This window comes from Schistocerca americana, chromosome 11 (genome assembly GCF_021461395.2).
Source record: "Schistocerca americana isolate TAMUIC-IGC-003095 chromosome 11, iqSchAmer2.1, whole genome shotgun sequence".
Lineage (NCBI taxonomy): Eukaryota > Metazoa > Arthropoda > Insecta > Orthoptera > Acrididae > Schistocerca > Schistocerca americana.
In genome coordinates this window covers 127,736,965-127,759,303 of record NC_060129.1, presented here as the reverse complement: position 1 = coordinate 127,759,303, position 22,339 = coordinate 127,736,965, and the positions used below count along the sequence as shown (strand labels likewise).

The window sequence follows — 22,339 nt, the reverse complement described above, 5'->3', positions numbered from 1 at the left end:
TAGCAGAGGCTTTAATGAACCACCTTCAAGCTGTCTCTCTACAGTTCCACTCTCGAACTGCGCGCAGGAAAAACGAGCACTTAAATTTTTCTGTGCGAGCCGTGATACATCTTATTCTATCGTGGTGATCATTTCTCCCTATGTAGGTGGGTGCCAACAGAACTTTTTCGCAATAGGAGGAGAAAACTGGTGATTGAAGTTTCATGAGAAGATCCCGTCGCAACGAAAAACGCCTTTGTTTTAATGATTGCTATTCCAACTCACTTATCATGCGTGTGGCACTACCCTCCCTATTGCGCGATAACACAAAACGAGCTGCCCTTCTTTGTACTTTTTCGATGTCATCTGTCAGTCCCACCTGATGCGGATCCCACACCGCACAGCTGTACTCCAGAACAGGACGGACAAGCGAGGTGTAAGCAGTCTCTTTAGTACACCTGTTGCACCGTCTACGTGTTCTGCCACGGAATCGCAGTCTTTGGTTGACTCTACCCACAACATTATCTATGTGATCGTTCCAGTTTAGGTTATTTGTAATTGTAGTCCCTAAGTATTTAGTTGAATTTACAGCCTTCAGATTTGTGTGACAGCGCGTAATTGAAATTTAGCTGATTTCTTTTAGTACTCATATGAATAACTTCGCACTTTTCTTTGTTCGGGGTCAATTGCCACTTTCCGCACCGTACAGATATCTTATCTAAATCATTTTTCAATTCGTTTTGATCATATGATGACTTTACAAGACGGTAAATGACAGCATCATCTGCAAACAATCTAAGGCTGCTACTCAGATTGTCTCCTATGTCGTTAATATAGATAAGGAAGAATAGAGGGCCTTTAACACTTCCTTGGGGAACGCCGGATATTACTTCTGTTTTACTCGATGACTTCCCGTCTATTACTACGAACTGTGACCTTTCCGCCAGGAAATCAAAAATCCAGTCGCACAACTGAGGCGATATTCCGCAGGACCGCAATTTGTTTAGAAGAAGCTTGTGAGGAAGAAGAAGTTGAGTTGCATTTTTATGGCGATGAACACGATTTTGTCGTTTCTTCAGTTTTCTGAAAGTAGGACAATACACTTAGGAACTGATCGTTGCTCCACAATGGAGGACATCAAACAGAATAACCTCTTCAGAGTCCGAGGAGGCCGTCGCCACGACTCTGCCAGCCGAGGATGCCGCTTTGAACTTTTTCTTCCGAGGAGAGGTGGTGTGGTCCCACTTCATGGATTGCCACTTCCTTTCCTGTTCGAACTGTTGAACTCAAGTTTCAGTGCCTGTGGTGACAGTGTTCTGCGAAAAATTGTCGCTATGAGTCTCGTAACGCGTGAGCAATTCCGCACAGATGGTCCTTTGTTGTTCTCTATGGTCTCCTGTTGGCCAACAGCCTTGCCGCAGTGGTAACACCGGTTCCCGTCAGATCACCGAAGTTAAGCGCTGTCGGGCTGGGCTGGCACTTGGATGGGTGACCATCCGGTCTGCCGAGCGCTGTTGGCAAGCGGGGTGCACTCAGCCCCTGTGAGGCAAACTCAGGAGCTACTTGATTGAGGAGTAGCGGCTCCGGTCTCGGAAACTGACATACGGCCGAGAGAGCGGTGTGCTGACCACATGCCCCTCCATATCCGCATCCAGTGACGCCTGTGGGCTGAGGGTGACTTGGCGGCCGGTCGGTCCTTTGAGCCTTCATGGCCTTTTCGGGAGGAGTCAATGGTCTCCTGTTATGTGGTGATGAACTCAAGGGGCACACATCTATGAGTTCCCCAACTGCTGGACGAGTGTCTCAGCACTAGCCAAGTGCAGTTGAACAGTAAGGTCTACATCTACATCCATACTCCGCAAGCCACCTGACGGTGTGTACCTTGAGTACCTCATCGGTTCTCTCTTCTATTCCAGTCTCGTATTGTTCGTGGAAAGAAGGATTGTCGGTATGCTTCTGTGTGGGCTCTAATCTCTCTCATTTTATCCTCACGGTCTCTTCACGAGATATACGTGGGAGGGAGCAATATACTGCTTGACTCCTCGGTGAAGGTATGTTCTCGAAACTTCAACAAAAGCCCGTACCGAGCTACTGAGCGTCTCTCCTGCAGAGTCTTCCACTGGAGTTTATCTATCATCTCCGTAACGCTTTCGCGATTACTAAATGATCCTGTAACGAAGCGCGCTGCTCTCCGTTGCATCTTCTCTATCTCTTCTATCAACCGTATCTGGTACGGATCCCGCACTACTCAGCAGTATTCAAGCAGTGGGCGAACAAGCGTACTGCAACCTACTTCGCCGGCCGCGGTGGCCGTGCGGTTCTAGGCACTTCAGTCCGGAACCGCGTGACTGCTATGGTCGCAGGTTCGAATCCTGCCTCGGGCATGGATGTGTGTGATGTCCTTAGGTTAGTTAGGTTTAAGTATTTCTAAGTTCTAGGGGACTGATGACCTCAGATGTTGAGTCTCATAGTGCTCAGAGCGATTTTTGTAACCTACTTCCTTTGTTTTCGGATTGCATTTCCTTAGGATTCTTCCAATGAATCTCAGTCTGGCATCTGCTTTACCGATGATTAATTTTATATTGTCATTCCATTTTAGATCACTCCTAATGCCTACTCCCACATAATTTATGTAATTAACTGCTTCCAGTTGCTGACCTGCTATATTGTAGCTAAAAGATAAAGGATCTTTCTGTCTATGTAATCGCAGCACATTACATTGGTCTACACTGAGATTCAATTGCCATTCCCTGCACCATGCGTCAATTCGTTGCAGATCCTCCTACATTTCAGTACAATTTTCCATTGTTACAACCTCTCGATACACCACAGCATCATCCACAAATAGCCTCAGTGAACTTCCGATGTCATCCACAAGGTCATTTATGTATATTGTGAATAGCAGCGGTCCTACGACACTCCCCTACGGCACACCTGAAATCACTCTTACTTTGTAAGACTTCTCTCCGTTAAGAATGACATGCTGCGTTCTGTTATCTGGGAACTCTTCAATCCAATCACACAATTGGTCTGATAGTCCATATGCTCTTACTTTGTTCATTAAACGACTGTGGGGAACTGTATCGAACGCCTTGCGGAAGTCGAGAAACACGGCATCTACCTGGGAACCCGTGTCTATGGCCCTCTGAGTCTCGTGAACGAACAGCGCGAGCTGGGTTTCACACGACCGTCTTTTTCGAAACCCATGATGATCGCTACAAAGTAGATTCCTAGTCTCCAGATAAGTCATTGTACTCGACAGTGTTTGATTGTGATCCGTCGATCACGTCCAATGAGAGTGTCCGCACGTTCCACCCTTGCAAGAGTCACAGCTGTGTGTGGCCGACCAGCGCGCGGGAGATCGGACAAGTTTGCGAGGCCTCCACCAACGACTCACCGTGCTTTTGTTTACTTCCAGTCCCCGTAGACATTCTGCAAGCGCATATGAATATCTGTGATGCTATAATTTTCCGCCAAAGGAAACTCAATGACAGTTCTCTGCTTGGAACGCATCTCCGCTACAGACGCCATTTTGAAGGTTACGTACGGCGCCGCCGCCTGTCGGAACTTCATGAAACTGTGGGGGCTGAAGCGGCAGTATTCCACGATGCCACACAACGATTTGCACATTCTTTCAACCGAAATTGGACGAGGAAAGAAAAAATCTTGCACTATTTATTGAACGCTCCTCGTAATTCACGCCCTTGTACGACTAGGGAACAGCCGACGCCAACTGATAACCTCAATAATTGCTGAGAAGACCCTTTCTGTGACCGCGCTGGTACTGCAGGGAATATTCCGTGGACTTTTTTTTTTTTCTTTCATCGCGCGGCTGAGTCACAGCCGAGGGACCAGATGGAGCCGTACGCAGCCGGGCTATCAGAGAGAGATAGTGGCGACCCCACGGGCTGTGTTACCAACCGCATGGCGGGGGGCGTGGCGCTGGTGGGTCCCCCGCGAAGCAGATAACCTCTGCCTGAGGAGGTCAGCCGCGCTGCGTGACGAAACGCAGCTCGTATCTCGTCTCCAGGCGGCAGCCACCGCCTATCACCGCTGCGCTACGTGGCCACCAAGAAATGTCATATCTCCACGTCCCGATGATTCTTTTTAGGGTTTCGTGTCTCATCGGTAAAAGCGGAGCCATTACAGGATCTGCCTGTCTATCCGACAGTTTTTCTCAGGAACCACAATGTTACTGAAAGAGAGGATGACAGACTAAAGACCGAAATACTAAATGTCTGGTGCGCAGCTCGTGGTCGTGCGGTAGCGTTCTCGCTTCCCACGCCCGGGTTCCCGGGATCGATTCCCGGCGGCGTCAGGGACTTTCTCTGCCTCGTGATGACTGGGTGTTGTGTGATGTCCTTAGGTTAGTTAGCTTTAAGTAGTTCTAAGTTCTAGGGGACTGATGACCATAGATGTTAAGTCCCATAGTGCTCAGAGCCATTTGAACTAAATGTCTTTTTCCAAAGCTGTTTCATAGAGGAAAATTGCACTGTAGTTCCTTCTCTAGATTGTCGCACAGATGACAAAATGGCCGATATCGAAAAAGATGACAGAGGGATAGAAAAACAATAAAAATCGCTCAAAAGAAGAAAGACCTCTGGACCTGATGACATACCAGTTCGAAGGAACTTGCCCCCTTCTTGCAGCGGTGTACCGTAGGTCTCTAGAAGAGCGTAGCGTTCCAAAACATTGGAAAAGGGCATAGGTCATCCCCGTTTTCAAGAAGGGACGTCGAACAGATGTGCATAACTATAGACCTATATCTCTAACGTCGATCAGTTGCAGAATTTTGGAACACGTATTATCTTCGAGTACACCTTGACCAGGTTTCGTCACCTCTAAGGGTTGGGTTGGGTTCTTTGGGGAAGGAGACCAGACAGCGAGGTCATCGGTTTCATCGGATTAGGGAAGGACGGGGCAGGAAGTCGGCCGTGCCCTTTCAAAGGAACCATCCCGGCATTTGCCTGGAGCGATTTAGGGAAATCACGGAAAACCTAAATCAGGATGGCCGGACGCGGGATTGAACCGTCGTCCTCCCAAATGTGAGGCCGGTGTCTAACCACTAAGCCACCTCGCTCGGTCCTCTAAGGGTGACTTCATCTTTGACGATATGTTCTTCATGCAATTACCTTACCTTCTGATGAAGTCACCCTTAGTGGTGACGAAACCTGGTCAAGGTATACAGAAACCCTATGCAACTGGTTGGCAGATTTTTACATATTTTTCAACTTTGTGTATACGGTTGCTGTAGGCGTCATCCATGTTCAAAGTTGGACTTTTCTGGAGACTAGAAATCTACTCTGTAGGAATCAGCATGGGTTTCGAAAAACTATTCGTCCACGAGACTCAGAGGGCCATAGACACGGGTTCCCAGGTAGATGCCGTGTTTCTTGACTTCCGCAAGGCGTTTGTTACAGTTCCCCACAGTCATTTAATGAACAGAGTAAGAGCATTAGACTATCAAACCAATTGTGTGATTGAATTGAAGAGTTTCTAGATAACAGAACGCAGCATGTCATTCTCAACAGAAGTCTTCCGAAGTAAGAGAGATTTCAGGTGTGCCGCAGGGGAGTGTCGTAGGACCGTTGTTATTCACAATATATATAAATGACCTTGTGGATAATATTGGAAGTTCACTGAAGCCTTTAGCGGATGATGCTGTATTATATCGAGAGATTGTAACAATGGAAAATTGTACTGAAATGGAGTAGGATCTGCCAAGAGTTGACGTGTGGGCCAGGGAATGGCAACTGAATCTCAATGTAGACAAGTGTAATCTGCTGCGAATACATAGAAAGAAAGATCCTTTACCATTTAGCTGCAATATAGCAGCTCAGCAACTGGAAGCAGTTAATTCCATAAAATCTGGGAGCAGGCATTTGGAGTGATTTAAAATAGAATGACCATATAAAATTAATCGCCGGTAAAGCAGATGCCAGACTGAGATTTATTGAAGAATCCTAAGGAAATGCAGCCCTAAAACAAAGGAAGTAGGTTGCAGTACACTCGTTCGCCCACTGCTCGAATACTGCTCACCGGCGTGGGATCGGTACCAGGTAGGGTTGATAGAAAAGATAGAGAAGATCCAACGGAGAGCAGCGCGCTTCGTTACAGGATCATTTAGTAATGGCGAAAGCGTTACGGGGATGATAGACAAACTCCAGTGGAAGACTCTGCAAGAGAGACGCTCAGTAGCTCGGTACGGGCTTTTGTTGAAGTTTCGAGAACATACCTTCACCGAGGAGTCAAGCAGTATATTGCTCCCTCCTACGTATATCTCGCGAAGAGACCATGAAGATAAAATCAGAGAGATTAGAGCTCACACAGAAGCATAAAGACAATCTTTCTTTCCACGAACAATACGAGACTGGAATAGAAGGGAGAACCGATAGAGGTACTCAAGGTACCCTCCGCCACACACCGCCAGGTGGCTTGCGGAGTACGGATGTAGATGTAGATGTAGAACGGGTAGACCTATCAAACTGGCATCTGCACTGATCAGCCAGAACATTATAACCACCTACCTAACGCGCTGGAATGTCCAGCAACAGCCGGATAGCAGCGGCGATGCGTCGTGGCATGGAAGCCCTTAGTAAGTAGCTGGAGCACCACATCTGGACATACAAGTCACCTGCACCACTGGCCATTAAAACTACTACACCAAGAAGAAATGCAGATTATAAACGGGTATTCACTGGACAAATATATTATACTAGAACTGACATGAATACATTTTCACGCAACTTGGCTGCATAGATCCTGAGATATCAGTACCCAGAACAACCATCTCCGGCCGTAATAACGGGCTTGAAACGCCTGGGCATTGACTCAAACAGAGCTCGCATGGCGTGTACAGGTACAGCTGCCCATGCAGCTTCAACACGATACCACAGTTCATCAAGAGTAGTGACGCGTATTGTGACGACTCAGTTGCTCAGCCACCATTGACCAGACGTTTTCAATTGGTGAGAGGTCTGGAGAATGTGCTGGCCAGGGCAGCAGTCGAACATTTTGTGTATCCAGAAGGGCCCATACAGGACCTGCAACATGCGGTCGTGCATTATCCTGCTGAAATGTAGGGTTTCGCAGGGATCGAATGAAGGGTAGAGCCACGGGTCGTAACACATCTAAAATGTAACTTCCACTGTTCAAAGTGCCGTCAATGCGAACAAGAGGTGGCCGAGATGTGTAACCGATGGCGCCCCATACCATCACGCCAGTTGATACGTCAGTATGGCTATGACGTATACACGCTTCCAATGTGCATTCGACGCGATGTCGCCAAACACGGATGCGACCATCGTGATGCTGTAAACAGAACCTGGATTCATCCGAAAAAAATGACTTTTTGCCATTTGTGAACCCAGGTTCGTTCGCGAGTACACCATTGCAGGCGCTCCTGTCTGTGATGCAGCGTGAAGGGTAACCGCAGCCATGGTCTCTAAGCTGATAGTCCGTGCTGCTGCAAACGTCGTGGAACTGTTCGTGCAGATGGTTGTTGTCTTGCAACCGTCCCCATCTGTTGACTCAGGGATCGAGAAGTGGCTGCACGATCCGTTACAGCCGTGCAGATAAGATGCCTTTCATCTCGACTGCTAGTGATACGAGGCCGTTGAGATCCAGCACGGCGTTCCGTATTACCCTCCTGAACCCACCGATTCCATATTCTGCTAACAGTCATTGGATCTCGACCAACGCGAGCAGCAATGTCGCTATACGATAAACCGCAATCGCGATTGACTACAATCCGACCTTTATCAAAGTCGGAAACGTGATGGAACGCATTTCTCCTCCTTACACGAGGGATCACAACAACGTTTCTGCAGGCAACGCCAGTCAACTGCTGTTTGTGTATGAGAAATCGGTTGGAAACTTTTCCTCATGTCAGCACGTTGTAGGAGTCGCCAACGGCGCCAACCTTGTGTGAATGCTCTGAAAAGCTAATCATTTGCACATCACAGCATCTTCTTCCTGTCGGTTAAATTTCGCGTCTGTAGCACGTCATCTTCATGGAGTAGCAATTTTAATGGCCAGTAGTGTACTTCTGTATTCCAACTGACTTGCTGGTACTGGTAAAAATCAAACTCAGTCAAGGATAGAGTGTATTGCTCGTATGACCTGTTTCGGAATTTTGCCCCTCATCATACATCTAGCAGCCATTACTGGATGTAGACGCGGCGTTTCAAGTTGTATGTGAAACAAACGTATCTGCGTGCAGTAACCGCACCTGGATATCTGATGATGCATAAATTCCGAAACACGTCATACGAGGAATAATAAAGTCATGTTTGGCTTTTACCTTCGCCATCCAGTCAGCCAGAATGGAGAAGTACTGATTATTATAATAATGGTACCCTGGCTCCTGCATCACTTTGTCACATTTTTATTATTGTAATGAAAACAATCTCGAAAATCTTGCCAGTATCGATATCGGTAACAACAAATATGGTCAAGACTACCGGAATCAAAGAACTGTCTATCATAACATTAACACATGAACACGAAAATTGAAGTACCAACTCCAAATATTAATATACGAGGTGCATTCAAGATCTAAGGCCTCCCATTTTTTTTCTCCGGACTGGAAAGAGATAGAAACATGCGCATTGTTTTAAAATGAGGCCGCGTTCATTGTCAATACGTCCCAGAGATGGCAGCACCGTACGACAGATGGAATTTACCGCCAGCGGCGAGAATGAGAACTGTTTTAAATACTTAAAATGGCGACGTTTTCCTTACTTGAACAGTGTGCAACCATTCGTTTTCTGAATTTGCGTGGTGTGAAACCAACTGAAATTCATCGACAGTTGAAGGAGACGTGTGGTGATGGAGTTACGGATGTGTCGAAAGTGCGTTCGTGGGTGCGACAGTTTAATGAAGGCAGAACATCGTCTGACAACAAACCGAAACAACCTCGGGCTCGCACAAGCCGGTCTGACGACACGATCGAGAAAGTGGAGAGAATTGTTTTGGGGGATCGCCGAATGACTGTTGAACAGATCGCCTTCAGAGCTGGCATTTCTGTGGGTTCTGTGCACACAATCCTGCATGACGACCTGAAAATGCGAAAAGTGTCATCCAGGTGGGTGCCACGAATGCTGACGGACGACCACACGGCTGCCCGTGTGGCATGTTGCCGAGCAATGTTGACGCGCAACGACAGCACGAATGGGACTTTCTTTTCGTCGCTTGTGACAATGGATGAGACGTGGATGCCATTTTTCAATCCAGAAACAAAGCGCCAGTCAGCTCAAGGGAAGCACACAGATTCACCGCCACCAATAAATTTCGGGTAACCGCCAGTGCTGAAAAAATGATGGTGTCCATGTTCTGGGACAGCGAGGGCGTAATCCTTACCCATTGCGTTCCAAAGGGCACTACGGTAACAGGTGCATACTACGAAAATGTTTTGAAGAACAAATTCCTTCCTGCACTGCAACAAAAACGTCCGGGAAGGGCTGCGCGTGTGCTGTTTCACCGAGACAACGCACCCGCACATCGAGCTAACGTTACGCAACTATTTCTTCGTGATAACAACTTTGAAGTGATTCCTCATGCTCCCTACTCACCTGACCTGGCTCCTAGTGACTTTTGGGTTTTTCCAACAATGAAAGACACTCTCTGTGGCTGCACATTCACCAGCCGTGCTGCTATTGCCTCAGCGATTTTCCAGTGGTCAAAACTGACTCCTTCGCCGCTGCCATGGAATCATGGCGTCAGCGTTGTGAATTATGTGTACGTCTGCAGGGCGATTACGTCGAGAAGTAACGCCAGTTTCATCGATTTCGGGTGAGTAGTTAATTAGAAAAAAAATCGGAGGCCTTAGAACTTGAATGCACCCCGTACAAGGAGGCCAATGAAACTTGTATGATTCGTAAGGTACTTTGCCATAGATGTCCACAAAGAAAAATCATGCGTATACCTAGCCGATAAGTGTGTATTCCAATATGTGAGCATCGACAATTGCAGTGCTGCCAACTTATGCCCCTGCGTAGCGATCAGGTGCCATGGTAGAACTAACGCAAGGAAGCAATCCCATTCTAGGGACGTTCATGTTCACGTGGTTCATTGGCAGTAAAACATGCACACCAGACAGCTGCAAAGCGACAACTGCTAGGTCGATGATGTCGTCAAAAGTGGAAATGAACATGTCGTACATCTACATCTACATCGATACTCTGCAAATCACATTTAAGTGCCTGGCAGAGGGTTCATCGAACCACCTTCACAATTCTCTATTATTCCAATCTCGTATGGCGCGGAAAGAATGAACACCTACATCTTTCCGTACGAGCTCTGATTGCCCTTATTTTGTCTTGGTGATGGTTTCTTCCGATGTAGATCGGTATCAACAAAATATTTTCGCATTCGGAGGAGAATGTTGGTGATTAGAATTTCGTGAGAAGATTCCGTCGCAACGAAAAACGCCTTTCTTTTAACGATTTCCAGCCCAAATCCGGTATCATTTCTGTGACACTCTATCCCATATTTCGCGATAATACAAAACGTGCTGCCTTTCTTTGAACTTTTTCGATGTACTCCGTCAGTCCTATCTGGTAAGGATCCCACACCGCACAGCAGTATTCTAAAAGAGGACGGACAAGCGTAGTGTAGGCAGTCTCCTTAGTAGGTCTGTTACATTTTCTTAGTGTACTGCCAATAAAACGCAGTCTTTGGTTAGCCTGCCCCACAACATTTTCTATGTGTTCCTTCCAATTTAAGTTGTTTGTAATTGTAATTCCTAGGTATTTAGCTGAATTTACGGCTTTTAGATTAGACTGATTTGCCGTGTAACCGAAGTTTAACGAGTTCCTTTTTGCACTCATGTGGATGACGTCACACTTTTTGTTATTTAGGGTCACATGCCACTTTTCGCACCATTCAGATATTTTTTCTAAATCGCTCTGTAGTTTGTTTTGATGTTCTGATGGCTTTATTAGTCGATAAACGACAGCGTCATCTGCGAACAACCGAAGACGGCTGCTCGGATTGTCTCCAAAATCGTTTATATAGATAAGGAACAGCGAAGGGCCTATAAAACAACCCCGGGGAACGACAGAAAACACTTCTGTTTTACTCGATGACTTTCCGTCAATTACTACGAACTGTGTGACCTCTCTGACAGGAAATCACAAATCCAGTCACATAACTGAGACGATATTCCATAAGCACGCAATTCCACTACGAGCCGCTTGTGTGGAAATACGGAATAGATCTTAAATCCCTTGTCAATAGCACTCAGCACTGCATGTGAATAAAGAGCTAGCTGTGATTCACAGGCACGATGTTTTCTAAACCCATGTTGACTATGTGTCAATAGACCGTTTACTTCGAGGTAATTCATAATGTTCGAACACAATGTATGTTCTAAAATCGTGCTACATATCGACGTTAACGATATGGGCCTGTAATGTAGTGGATTACTCGTACTACCTTTCTTGAATATTGGTGTGACCTGAGCAACTTTCCAGTCTTTGGGTACGGATCTTTCGTCGAGCGAAAGTTTGTATGTGATTGTTAAAGTATGGAGATAATGCATCAGCATACTCCGAAAGGAAGCTGTTCTTGATTCGAATTCTGGATTATTTACTTCTTCTTCTTTCGTGAAGGCATTTCGGAAGGCTGTGTTTAGCACCTCTGCTTTGGCAGCACTGTCTTCGATAGTATCTCTATTGCAATCGCGCAGAGAATATATTCCGTTCATCACAAGAATAAACCTCATGTAAACATTACACTATGTATTCTTCCGCGTTGGCTGGTATCTCACTGGATTTCGTTTCACATGGTGCGGAAGCCAAACTGTCTCGAGTAGACAAGTACGATAATGAAGATACGGTTTATGTTGTGCGTTACGCGTACATCGACTCAGCCATATATAGGACAGCAGCTTTAACGGCGCATTAAACTCGGGTAACCACCCGGTCCAACTAACCTGCCATGATGCGAGCAGTTGCAGCTAAGACGCAAAAAGAGACGAGAAGAGAACAAAATAACTTTGAATGTCATTCTGTTTTTAAGCAGAACGAAATAACGGCAAAACTCACACTTTTTACGTGATATGATGGAAAACATAACATGCTCACGAGATTATAGCAAAAATAATATTGTAATTAAAAACAAGAGTGATAAAAATTGCTGACTTATCGAGGTAATTTTTCTGCATGATCTATGTGTGGCGTAAAAGCGCACTACTGGGATTTCACCATGTAGTTAAATATTGAAGCCACTGAAGGTATTAGTCAGTCAGTGGTCTGGTAATCTCCGAACTCCTTCCATATCAGGCTCCGAGGAATATATTTCAGTACTATTACGTTGATAACGAGGCGATCACAACAGAATCCCAAACCACCAAGAAGTCCATCACGACAAATCCCTTAACTCGGCTTCAGATCAGTCCTATTTGGTTCACATTGCAGTGTTAAGGTGACAACTGTAAAAATACAGCATTCCTGTGGTGTGCTGGGCGCCGTGAAAATTGTTTTCCATGTTTCTGCGACCCTTATCACTCTGGCCCATGTGAGACCACATCTGTCCTACAAAACAATTAGCATATTCAAACAAACAGCATTTGATTTTTCATTTTCTCCAAAAAATTTAATTGTGACAATGTTTTCTTAACTTTAACAATCTTTTATGAAATATCGACAATTCTGAATGTGTATTTGCAATGAAAACCAGAATTGCGATATGAAATTAGAAACTAGAAGACGTGCATTTTTTCTTGAAAAAAAAAATGATGGTTAAGTATGAGTTAATTACCATATCTTTCATGAATTTCATATTAAATGATTTAGGTATTCAAATGGACCAAAAAAAATTGTAGACCATAAGGTGTTCCATATCGCCGTCCGCCAGTACATCCAATTACCCTACAGATTATGTCACGCATATAATTGAGTTACTACAATATATACAGGGTGGTCCTTTGATAGTGACCGGGCCAAATATCTCACGAAATAAGCATGAAACGAAAAAACTAAAGAGAACGAAACTCGTCTAGCTTGAAGGGGGAATGCAGATCGTGCTGTGGTTGGCCCGCTAGATGGCGCTGCCATAGGTGAAACGGATATCAACTGCGTTTTTTTTAAATAGGAACCCCCATTTTTATTACATATTCGTGTAGTACGTAAAGAAGTATGAATGTTTTAGTTGGACCACTTTTTTCGCTTTGTAATAGATGGCGCTGTAATAGTCACAAACGTATAAGTACGTGGTATCATGTAACATTCCGCCAGCGCGGACGGTATTTGCTTCGTGATACATTACCCGTGTTAAAATGGACCGTTTACCAATTGTGGAAAAGGTCGATATCGTGTTGATGTATGGCTATTGTGACCAAGATTCCCAACGGGCGTGTGCTATGTATGCTGCTCGGTATCCTGGACATCATCCAAGTGTCCAGACCGTTCGCCGGATAGTTTTGTTATTTAAGGAAACAGGAAGTGTTCTGCCACATGTGAAACGTCAACAAATGATGATGCCCAAGTAGGTGTTTTAGCTGCTGTCGCGGCTAATCCGCACATCAGTAGCAGACAAATTGCGCGAGAATTGGGAACCTCAAAAACGTCTGTGTTGAGAATGCTACATCAACATCGATTGCACCCGTACCATATTTCTATGCGCTAGGAACTGCATGTCGACAATTTTGAACGTTGTGTACAGTTTTGCCCCTGGACGCAAGAGAAATTACGGGACGATGACAGATTTTTTCCACGTTTTCTATTTAGCGACTAAGCGTCATGCACCAACAGCGGTAACGTAAACTGGCATAATATGCACTATTGGGCAACGGAAAATTCACGATGGCTGCGACAAGTGTAACATCAGCGACCTTGGCGGGTTAATGTATGGTGCGGCATTATGGGAGGAAGGATAATTGGCCCCCATTTTATTGATGGCAATCTAAACGGTGCAATGTATGCCGATTTCCTACGTAATGTTCTACCGATGATACTACAAGATGTTTCACTGCATGACAGAATGGGGATGTACTTCCAACATGATGGATGTCCGGCACATAGCTCGCGTGCGGTTGAAGCGGTATTGAATAGCATATTTCATGACAGGTGGACTGGTCGTCGAAGCACCATACCATGGCCCGCACGTTCACCGGATGTGACGTCCCCGGATTTCTTTCTGTGGGGAAAGTTGAAGGATATTTGCTATCGTGATCCACCGACAACGCCTGACAACATGCGTCAGCGCATTGTCAATGCATGTGCGAGCATTGCGGAATGTGAACTACTCGCTGTTGAGAGGAATGTCGTTGCACGTATTGCCAAATGCACTGAGGTTGACGGACATCTGTTTGAGTATTTATTGCATTAATGTGGTATTTACAGGTAATCACGCTGTAACAGCATGTGTTCTCAGAAATGATAAGTTTACTAAGATACATGTATCACATTGGAACAATCGAAATAAAATGTTCAAACGTACCTACGTTCTGTATTTTAATTTTAAAAAACATACCTGTTACCAACTGTTCGTCTAAAATTGTGAGCCATATGTTTGTGACTATTACAGCGCCATCTATCACGAAACGAAAAAAGTGGTCCAACTAAAACATTAATATTTCTTTACGTACTACACGAATATGTAATAGAAATGGGGTTTCCTATTTAAAAAAACGCAGTTGATATCCGTTTGACCTATGGGAGCGCCATCTAGCGGGCAAACCATAGCACCATCTGGTTTCCCCCTTCAAGCTAGACAAGTTTCGTTCTTTGTAGTTTTTTTCGAAAAATGGCTCTGAGCACTATGGGACTTAACATCTGAGGTCATCAGTCCCCTAGAACTTAGAACTACTTAAACCTAACTAACCTAAGGACATCACACACCTCCATGCCCGAGGCAGGATTGGAACCTGTGACCGTAGCGGTCGCGCGGTTCCAGACTGTAGCGCCTAGAACCGCTCGGCCACCCCGGCCGGCTAGTTTTTTCGTTTGACCCTTATTTCGTAATTTTTTTGGCCCGGTCACGATCAATGGACCGCCCTGTATACTACATAGCGTTTCTTGATAATCGTCATAGCTGATTTTTCTCTGTAAAGCATTAAGTACAGCTTTTTTCTAGCCATTAATGGTGTTCCGTGTGCGTTTCACTACGAAGCAGGAAGCAGTGTCATCTATTTTCACGATACGTAGAAGCGAGACAATCAAGAGCAGAAGTGGCGCTTACAGATACTGTGACTGAACACGAGTTCTGAAATAAAAATTACCTACCTAAAGTATGATTAGGAAAACCGTTGATGGCTGTCAACACATCAGAATGTCTTAAAGTTTCATTTACAATGACACACTAATGTTGTTGTTGTTGTTGTTGTGGTCTTCAGTCCTGAGACTGGTTTGATGCAGCTCTCCATGCTACTCAATCCTGTGCAAGCTTCTTCATCTCCCAGTACCTACTGCAACCTACATCCTTCTTAATCTGCTTAGTGTATTCATCTCTTGGTCTCCCTCTACGATTTTTACCCTCCACGCTGCCCTCCAATGCTAAATTTGTGATCCCTTGATGCCTCAAAACATGTCCTACCAACCGATCCCTTCTTCTAGTCAAGTTGTGCCACAAACTTCTCTTCTCCCCAATCCTATTCAATACCTCCTCATTAGTTACGTGATCTACCCACCTTATCTTCAGCATTCTTCTGTAGCACCACATTTCGAAAGCTTCTATTCTCTTCTTGTCCATACTAGATATCGTCCATGTTTCACTTCCATACATGGCTACACTCCATACAAAAACTTTCAGAAACGACTTCCTGACATTTAAATCTATGCTCGATGTTAACAAATTTCTCTTCTTCAGACACGCTTTCCTTGCCATTGCCAGTCTACATTTTATATCCTCTCTACTTTGACCATCATCAGTTATTTTACTCCCTAAATAGCAAAATTCCTAATAAGATATCTAATACATAAGTCGGACCTACTTCCAAGAGCGAAACAACAGCAGTGTACGAAAGCTACGGCTGCTCACCAATCATAGGGTTTGTGTTTGTTTACATCTGATTTATTCTTATATTGAAAGGAGTAAAGTAACGAAGTTTGTAAATCACGTAAAATGGCGACGTTGTTTCGCTTACTTTTCTGTAAGAGTAACTTTGTGTGTATTTGCCGCCGTCACTAGAAAATTTGGTAAGTTCCTGATTTTTAATTTCTTCGTTTTGAATAACTATGACTTCAGACTTCCCTTATTATACAGAAATTTTGTTTGTTTTAGTATGTGACTAGAATGTAAACGCTAAGAATCCGGAGTCAAAGACGCAGAGCGAGATAGACACAATTTTTACGTAGCGAAAGGGTGACGAATGCTGACATGCATAATGATAATGCATTTGTTTTACTGAACGACCATAATATTAATACGTGAACATGGAAAACTGAAATACCGATTTTTAAAATTAATTGTACAAAGAGGCCAATGAAACTTATATAATTCGAAAGGTACTTTGCCACAGACGTGCACAAAAAATCACGCGTGTACATAGCCATTAAGAGAGGTAGGAGTCATAGAGTAAATATCTCTGAAGTGAGCACTCACATGCGCAGAACAGATTTTGTGTTGTCAACATACACTGCCGGCCTGGTCACGTGTTCTCGGGACGTCGTGTGTGTGTCCGTATAGCGCCCTGTATATTTAGAATGTCACTACATCCCTAGTACAGACGGATTCTATTCGTACGTGTCGTGGATTATTTATATATGTTGCACAGACATTTTAACAGTATCCATTTGATACCGGGAATAAACCAGCTACGTAACTTTTAAGTGCAAGTGATATTGCAAAATGGTTCAAATGGCTCTGAGCACTATGGGACTTAACATCTATGGTTATCAGTCCCCTATAACTTAGAACTACTTAAACCTAACTAGCCTAAGGACGTCACACAACACCCAGTCATCACGAGGCAGAGAAAATCCCTGACCCCGCCGGGAATCGAACCTGGAACGTGATATTACATTCTGCTTCTTTGCAATAGGTGTCATAGTTCAGATGCACTCGATTTTTGGTAGTTTTTGGTATGATACCGCACTTTATAGTACTACAGAGCCTGACGTACATTTTTGCAGTGATAGTCCTGCAAAACGACTTGACAGTACGCTAGTACTTTTGCAAGTGCCCGAAAAACACCGAATTTGCCACACATTAGCGATTATATCCCTGCTAATTCGTCTTATTTGCTTGTATTTCTGCGTATTTATTTCTCGTTTTTGCGACCTAAAGCACAATTTTTCTTAATGATGGCACTTTGAGGTATTTATTTAACGCATTTTAAGTACTTGCTCCCAGTTTATTAAATAAATAGTAGTCTGAGTCATCTACACTCCTGGAAATTGAAATAAGAACACCGTGAATTCATTGTCCCAGGAAGGGGAAACTTTATTGACACATTCCTGGGGTCAGATACATCACATGATCACACTGACAGAACCACAGGCACATAGACACAGGCAACAGAGCATGCACAATGTCGGCACTAGTACAGTGTATATCCACCTTTCGCAGCAATGCAGGCTGCTATTCTCCCATGGAGACGATCGTAGAGATGCTGGATGTAGTCCTGTGGAACGGCTTGCCATGCCATTTCCACCTGGCGCCTCAGTTGGACCAGCGTTCGTGCTGGACGTGCAGACCGCCTGAGACGACGCTTCATCCAGTCCCAAACATGCTCAATGGGGGACAGATACGGAGATCTTGCTGGCCAGGGTAGTTGACTTACACCTTCTAGAGCACGTTGGGTGGCACGGGAAACATGCGGACGTGCATTGTCCTGTTGGAACACCAAGTTCCCTTGCCGGTCTAGGAGTGGAAGAACGATGGGTTCGATGACGGTTTGGATGTACCGTGCACTATTCAGTGTCCCCTCGACGATCACCAGTGGTGTACGGCCAGTGTAGGAGATCGCTCCCCACACCATGATGCCGGGTGTTGGCCCTGTGTGCCTCGGTCGTATGCAGTCCTGATTGTGGCGCTCACCTGCACGGCGCCAAACACGCATACGACCATCATTGGCACCAAGGCAGAAGCGACTCTCATCGCTGAAGACGACACGTCTCCATTCGTCCCTCCATTCACGCCTGTCGCGGCTGCACGATGTTGGGGCGTGAGCGGAAGACGGCCTAACGGTGTGCGGGACCGTAGCCCAGCTTCATGGAGACGGTTGCGAATGGTCCTCGCCGATACCCCAGGAGCAACAGGGTCCCTAATTTGCTGGGAAGTGGCGGTGCGGTCCCCTACGGCACTGCGTAGGATCCTACGGTCTTGGCGTGCATCCGTGCGTCGCTGCGGTCCGGTCCCAGGTCGACGGGCACGTGCACCTTCCGCCGGCCACTGGCGACAACATCGATGTACTGTGGAGACCTCACGCCCCACGTGTTGAGCAATTCGGCGGTACGTCCACCCGGCCTCCCGCATGCCCACTATACGCCCTCGCTCAAAGTCCGTCAACTGCACATACGGTTCACGTCCACGCTGTCGCGGCATGCTACCAGTGTTAAAGACTGCGATGGAGCTCCGTATGCCACGGCAAACTGGCTGACACTGACGGCGGCGGTGCACAAATGCTGCGCAGCTAGCGCCATTCGACGGCCAACACCGCGGTTCCTGGTGTGTCCGCTGTGCCGTGCGTGTGATTATTGCTTGTACAGCCCTCTCGCAGTGTCCGGAGCAAGTATGGTGGGTCTGACACACCGGTGTCAATGTGTTCTTTTTTCCATTTCCAGGAGTGTATTTTGCAGGCTTGGAGGAAACTAATTTCTGAGATGAGATCAATGCACTGTAACATCGTTGGACCAAGTGCATCAGTTTACAAGGAGTACAACTCTGCTTCCGCGGTTTGCTGATAGGCGGCGACGACAGTAAGTAGCGGTCGAAAGAGACAGATCGCAGATGACAGGCAGCTTGGACCTCCGTCAAAATAAACTCATTCAAACATTACTCGATTTGTGTCTGTATCATAAAGTTGTTCTGATTGAAAATGTCAGTTTACGAGCCTAATCCTCGTCATTTGCGGGAAGTGTTACTGTTTTGTTTCAATATGAAGAAAACAGCGGCCAAGTCTCAATCGAATGCTCTCAAGTACGTACGGTAAGGACGCTATTAGTGAAAGAAGGTGTCGTGAGTGGTTTCAACGCTTCAAGAACGGTGATTTTAACGTCGTAGACAGGCATAGTGGTGGAAGGGAGACTGTTTTCGAAGATGCAGAATTGGAGGCGTTGCTGAGTGAAGACTCGCGTCAAACTCAAGAAGAATTGGCACGATTAGTGGGAGTGACACAACAAGACATTGCAAAACGTCTCAAGGCTATGGGCGCGATTCAGAAAGAAGGAACTTGCTTCAGAGGCAAAAACGGAAAGGATTTCTGCATCACATTGTGACCAGGGACGAAAAATGGGTTCATTACGATAACCCCAAACGCAAAAAATCACAGTGATATCCCGGCCATGCTTCCACGTCAACGGCCAAGCCGAATATTCACGGCTCCAAGGTCATGCTCTGCATTTGGTGGAACCAGCTCGGCATGGTGTACTGTGAGGTGTTAAAACCAAGTGAAACAATCACAGGTGCTCGATATCGAACGCAATTAATGCGTTTGAGCAGAGCATTAAAAGAGCAACGGCCGCAATACAGCGAGAGGCACGATAAAATGATTTTGCAGCACGACAACGCTCGACCCCACGTCGCAAAAGAAGTCAAAACGTACCTGGAAACGTTAAAATGGGAGGTCGTACCTCACCTGCCGTATTCTCCAGACATTGCTCCCTCTGACTATCACCTGTTTAGATCAATGATGCATGGCCTGGCTGACCAACACTTCCGATCTCATGAAGAAGTCACAAATTGGATCGATTCACGGATCACTTCGAAAGATGAAGAATTCTTTCGACGCGGGATTCGTACACTGTCCGAAAGATGGGAGAAAGTAGTGGCCAGCAATGAAAAATACTTTGAATGATACATGTGTAACCAATTTGTTTCATTAAAGCCTCAAATGTTGGGGAAAAATGGCGGAAGTTGTACAAGGAGACTACATTGAAAAATAAAAAAAGTTTCAGTGATGTAAGTACATTTTTTCTATTCCGTTCTGAGAACTTTTCTAACCACCCTCGTAGTTACACAGTACCTCACCCCACATCCCTGTCCATCACATTACATTGGTCACCTATTGTGACATTCACTGATGCTGGCACAGTGGCAGATTATAGTTACATTGTGATTTAATACATGTCGACCATTTCAAATCTTTGGTGCCTACTTGTTCTAGTGAGCTGGAAAAAAAAAAAAAAAAAAAAAAAAAAAAAAAAAAAAAAAAAAAAAAAAAAAAAAAAAAAACGCCTGGGAGGCGCTGGAACGCCATCTGGTGTGTTCCAGCTGAAACGAAGCCCTGCACCTGACTTAAAGTAAGTAAATAAATTAACACTTTCGCAAGTATTATATTAAAGTACAGAATAATAGGTAACACATTACAATGACAACGTTAGTCAAGTTACAATATGTGAAAATTCGACCACATTTTTTTATAACAATAAATTAAATCAAAAGTGCCGTTTTGTTGTAAACCTGTAAATTACCTATAGCGGACTGATGCACAGGACACAGAAACGTGTAGCAGGAAACAGCAATCACATTAACTTTTAAAAGTTCTTGCTCTTTTACTAGTACAAGTACACACATTTACAAGCACAGCCGCACTGAAAACCAAAAACACAATCCCGTGGTCACAGTCATACTGATTATTGGTAACTTAAGAGTGAAAGCAGTGGCCTGAGGCGATGAAGGTGGGAGCAGGTAGGGAAGGACACAAACACTCAGTAGTGTGTGTACAGGAATTATATTTAAAAAATTTATGAATATATAGACGCTAGTTCAACTACCATAGAGTATCTCTGGAGTGAGCACTGCGTTCTGCGCATGTTGTCAACATTAAACCAGTATTGTCACGTGTTTACGGAATTTCGCTGTGCGTGTGCGCTTTCCGCAGAGTTTAAAGGTTATAATATCAAGAGTTTTTGTTGTGTTTTCACCGTTTGTTGATAGTGTAATAGCGGTGGTGAATTACTGTTGTTGCTACGGATGCAAAGAAAAATATGTGAAAGGAGGGATAGTAAATTTTCATGGGTACTATGTTTAAAATTTTCGAGACGCATTATAATTAAGGCTTGATTGTGTAGACCTATTTTTCTACGATTTTATGACTATATAATAGATATTACGGCTCGTACAAAAGCTTACAAACAATCGCTTCGTCTCGTAAATTTGCTGGTGGAACAGGAAAGGGAATCCAGAATGAGATTTTCACTCTGCAGCGGAGTGTGCGCTGATATGAAACTTCCTGGCAGATTAAAACTCTGTGCCCGACCGGGACTCGAACTCGGGACCTTTGCCTTTCGCGGGCAAGTGCTCTACTGTGAGTACCGGACGTGAGTCGTGCTTCGGTAGCTCAGATGGTAGAGCACTTGCCCGCGATAGGCAAAGGTCCCGAGTTCGAGTCTCGGTTGGGTACAGAGTTTTAATCTGCCAGGAAGTTTCATATCAGCGCACACTCCGCTGCAGAGTGAAAATCTCATTCTGGAAACATCCCCCAGGCTGTGGCTAAGCCATGTCTCCGCAATATCCTTTCTTTCAGGAGTGCTAGTTCTGCAAGGTTCGCAGGAGAGCTTCTGTAAAGTTTGGAAGGTAGGAGACGAAGTATTGGCAGAAGTAAAGCTGTGAGTACCTGACGTGAGTCGTGCTTCGGTAGCTCAGTGGTAGAGCACTTGCCCGCGAAAGGCAAAGGTCCCGAGTTCGAGTCTCGATCGGGCACACAGTTTTAATCTGCCAGGAAGTTTCAGGAAAGGGAATGATTAGTTGTTTCAGCAAATACTATCCTCCATGAATTTATCAGTGACTTGTCGATTATGTATATAGATTTGAAAGACGGGAGACAGATAAATCAAATAGAGTTGGAGTCTGTAATTGTCTTCGTATAATATGTGTGTCCAAACCTTTTTGTTTATTATAAAGTTACAGTAGGAGACCATGCTAAGTGTGTCTAGGACATGCAGAATGATTATGTGTCATTTATATTTTAGTTTCCCGAAGGATGAACAACGAGTAAAGATGTGGCTCCAGAAAATAAGGAGGAGCAATTTTGTCCTCACAAAATATTCCACAGTATGTTCAAAACGCTTTGAAGAGGAATGTTTAGAAAGAGAAAAATATGGACGTGTGTGGATGAAGGTAGATGCTATACCAACTATTTTTAATTTTCCACATCACCGACTACCAATTTCTGTGTTCAGCTTATATACATTTTCTGCACAAATCAAATAAAAAACACAACCGTGTAGCTAATCAAAGTACACATTCTTTGGTG

At 45.0% G+C, this 22,339-nt stretch overlaps 1 pseudogene; it reads left to right on the top strand.

Moving 5' to 3' along the window:
* Window positions 1-1,381: 1,381 nt before the first annotated feature.
* Window positions 1,382-1,499, top strand: LOC124554270 (annotated as a pseudogene).
* The last annotated feature ends 20,840 nt before the right edge of the window (window positions 1,500-22,339 follow it).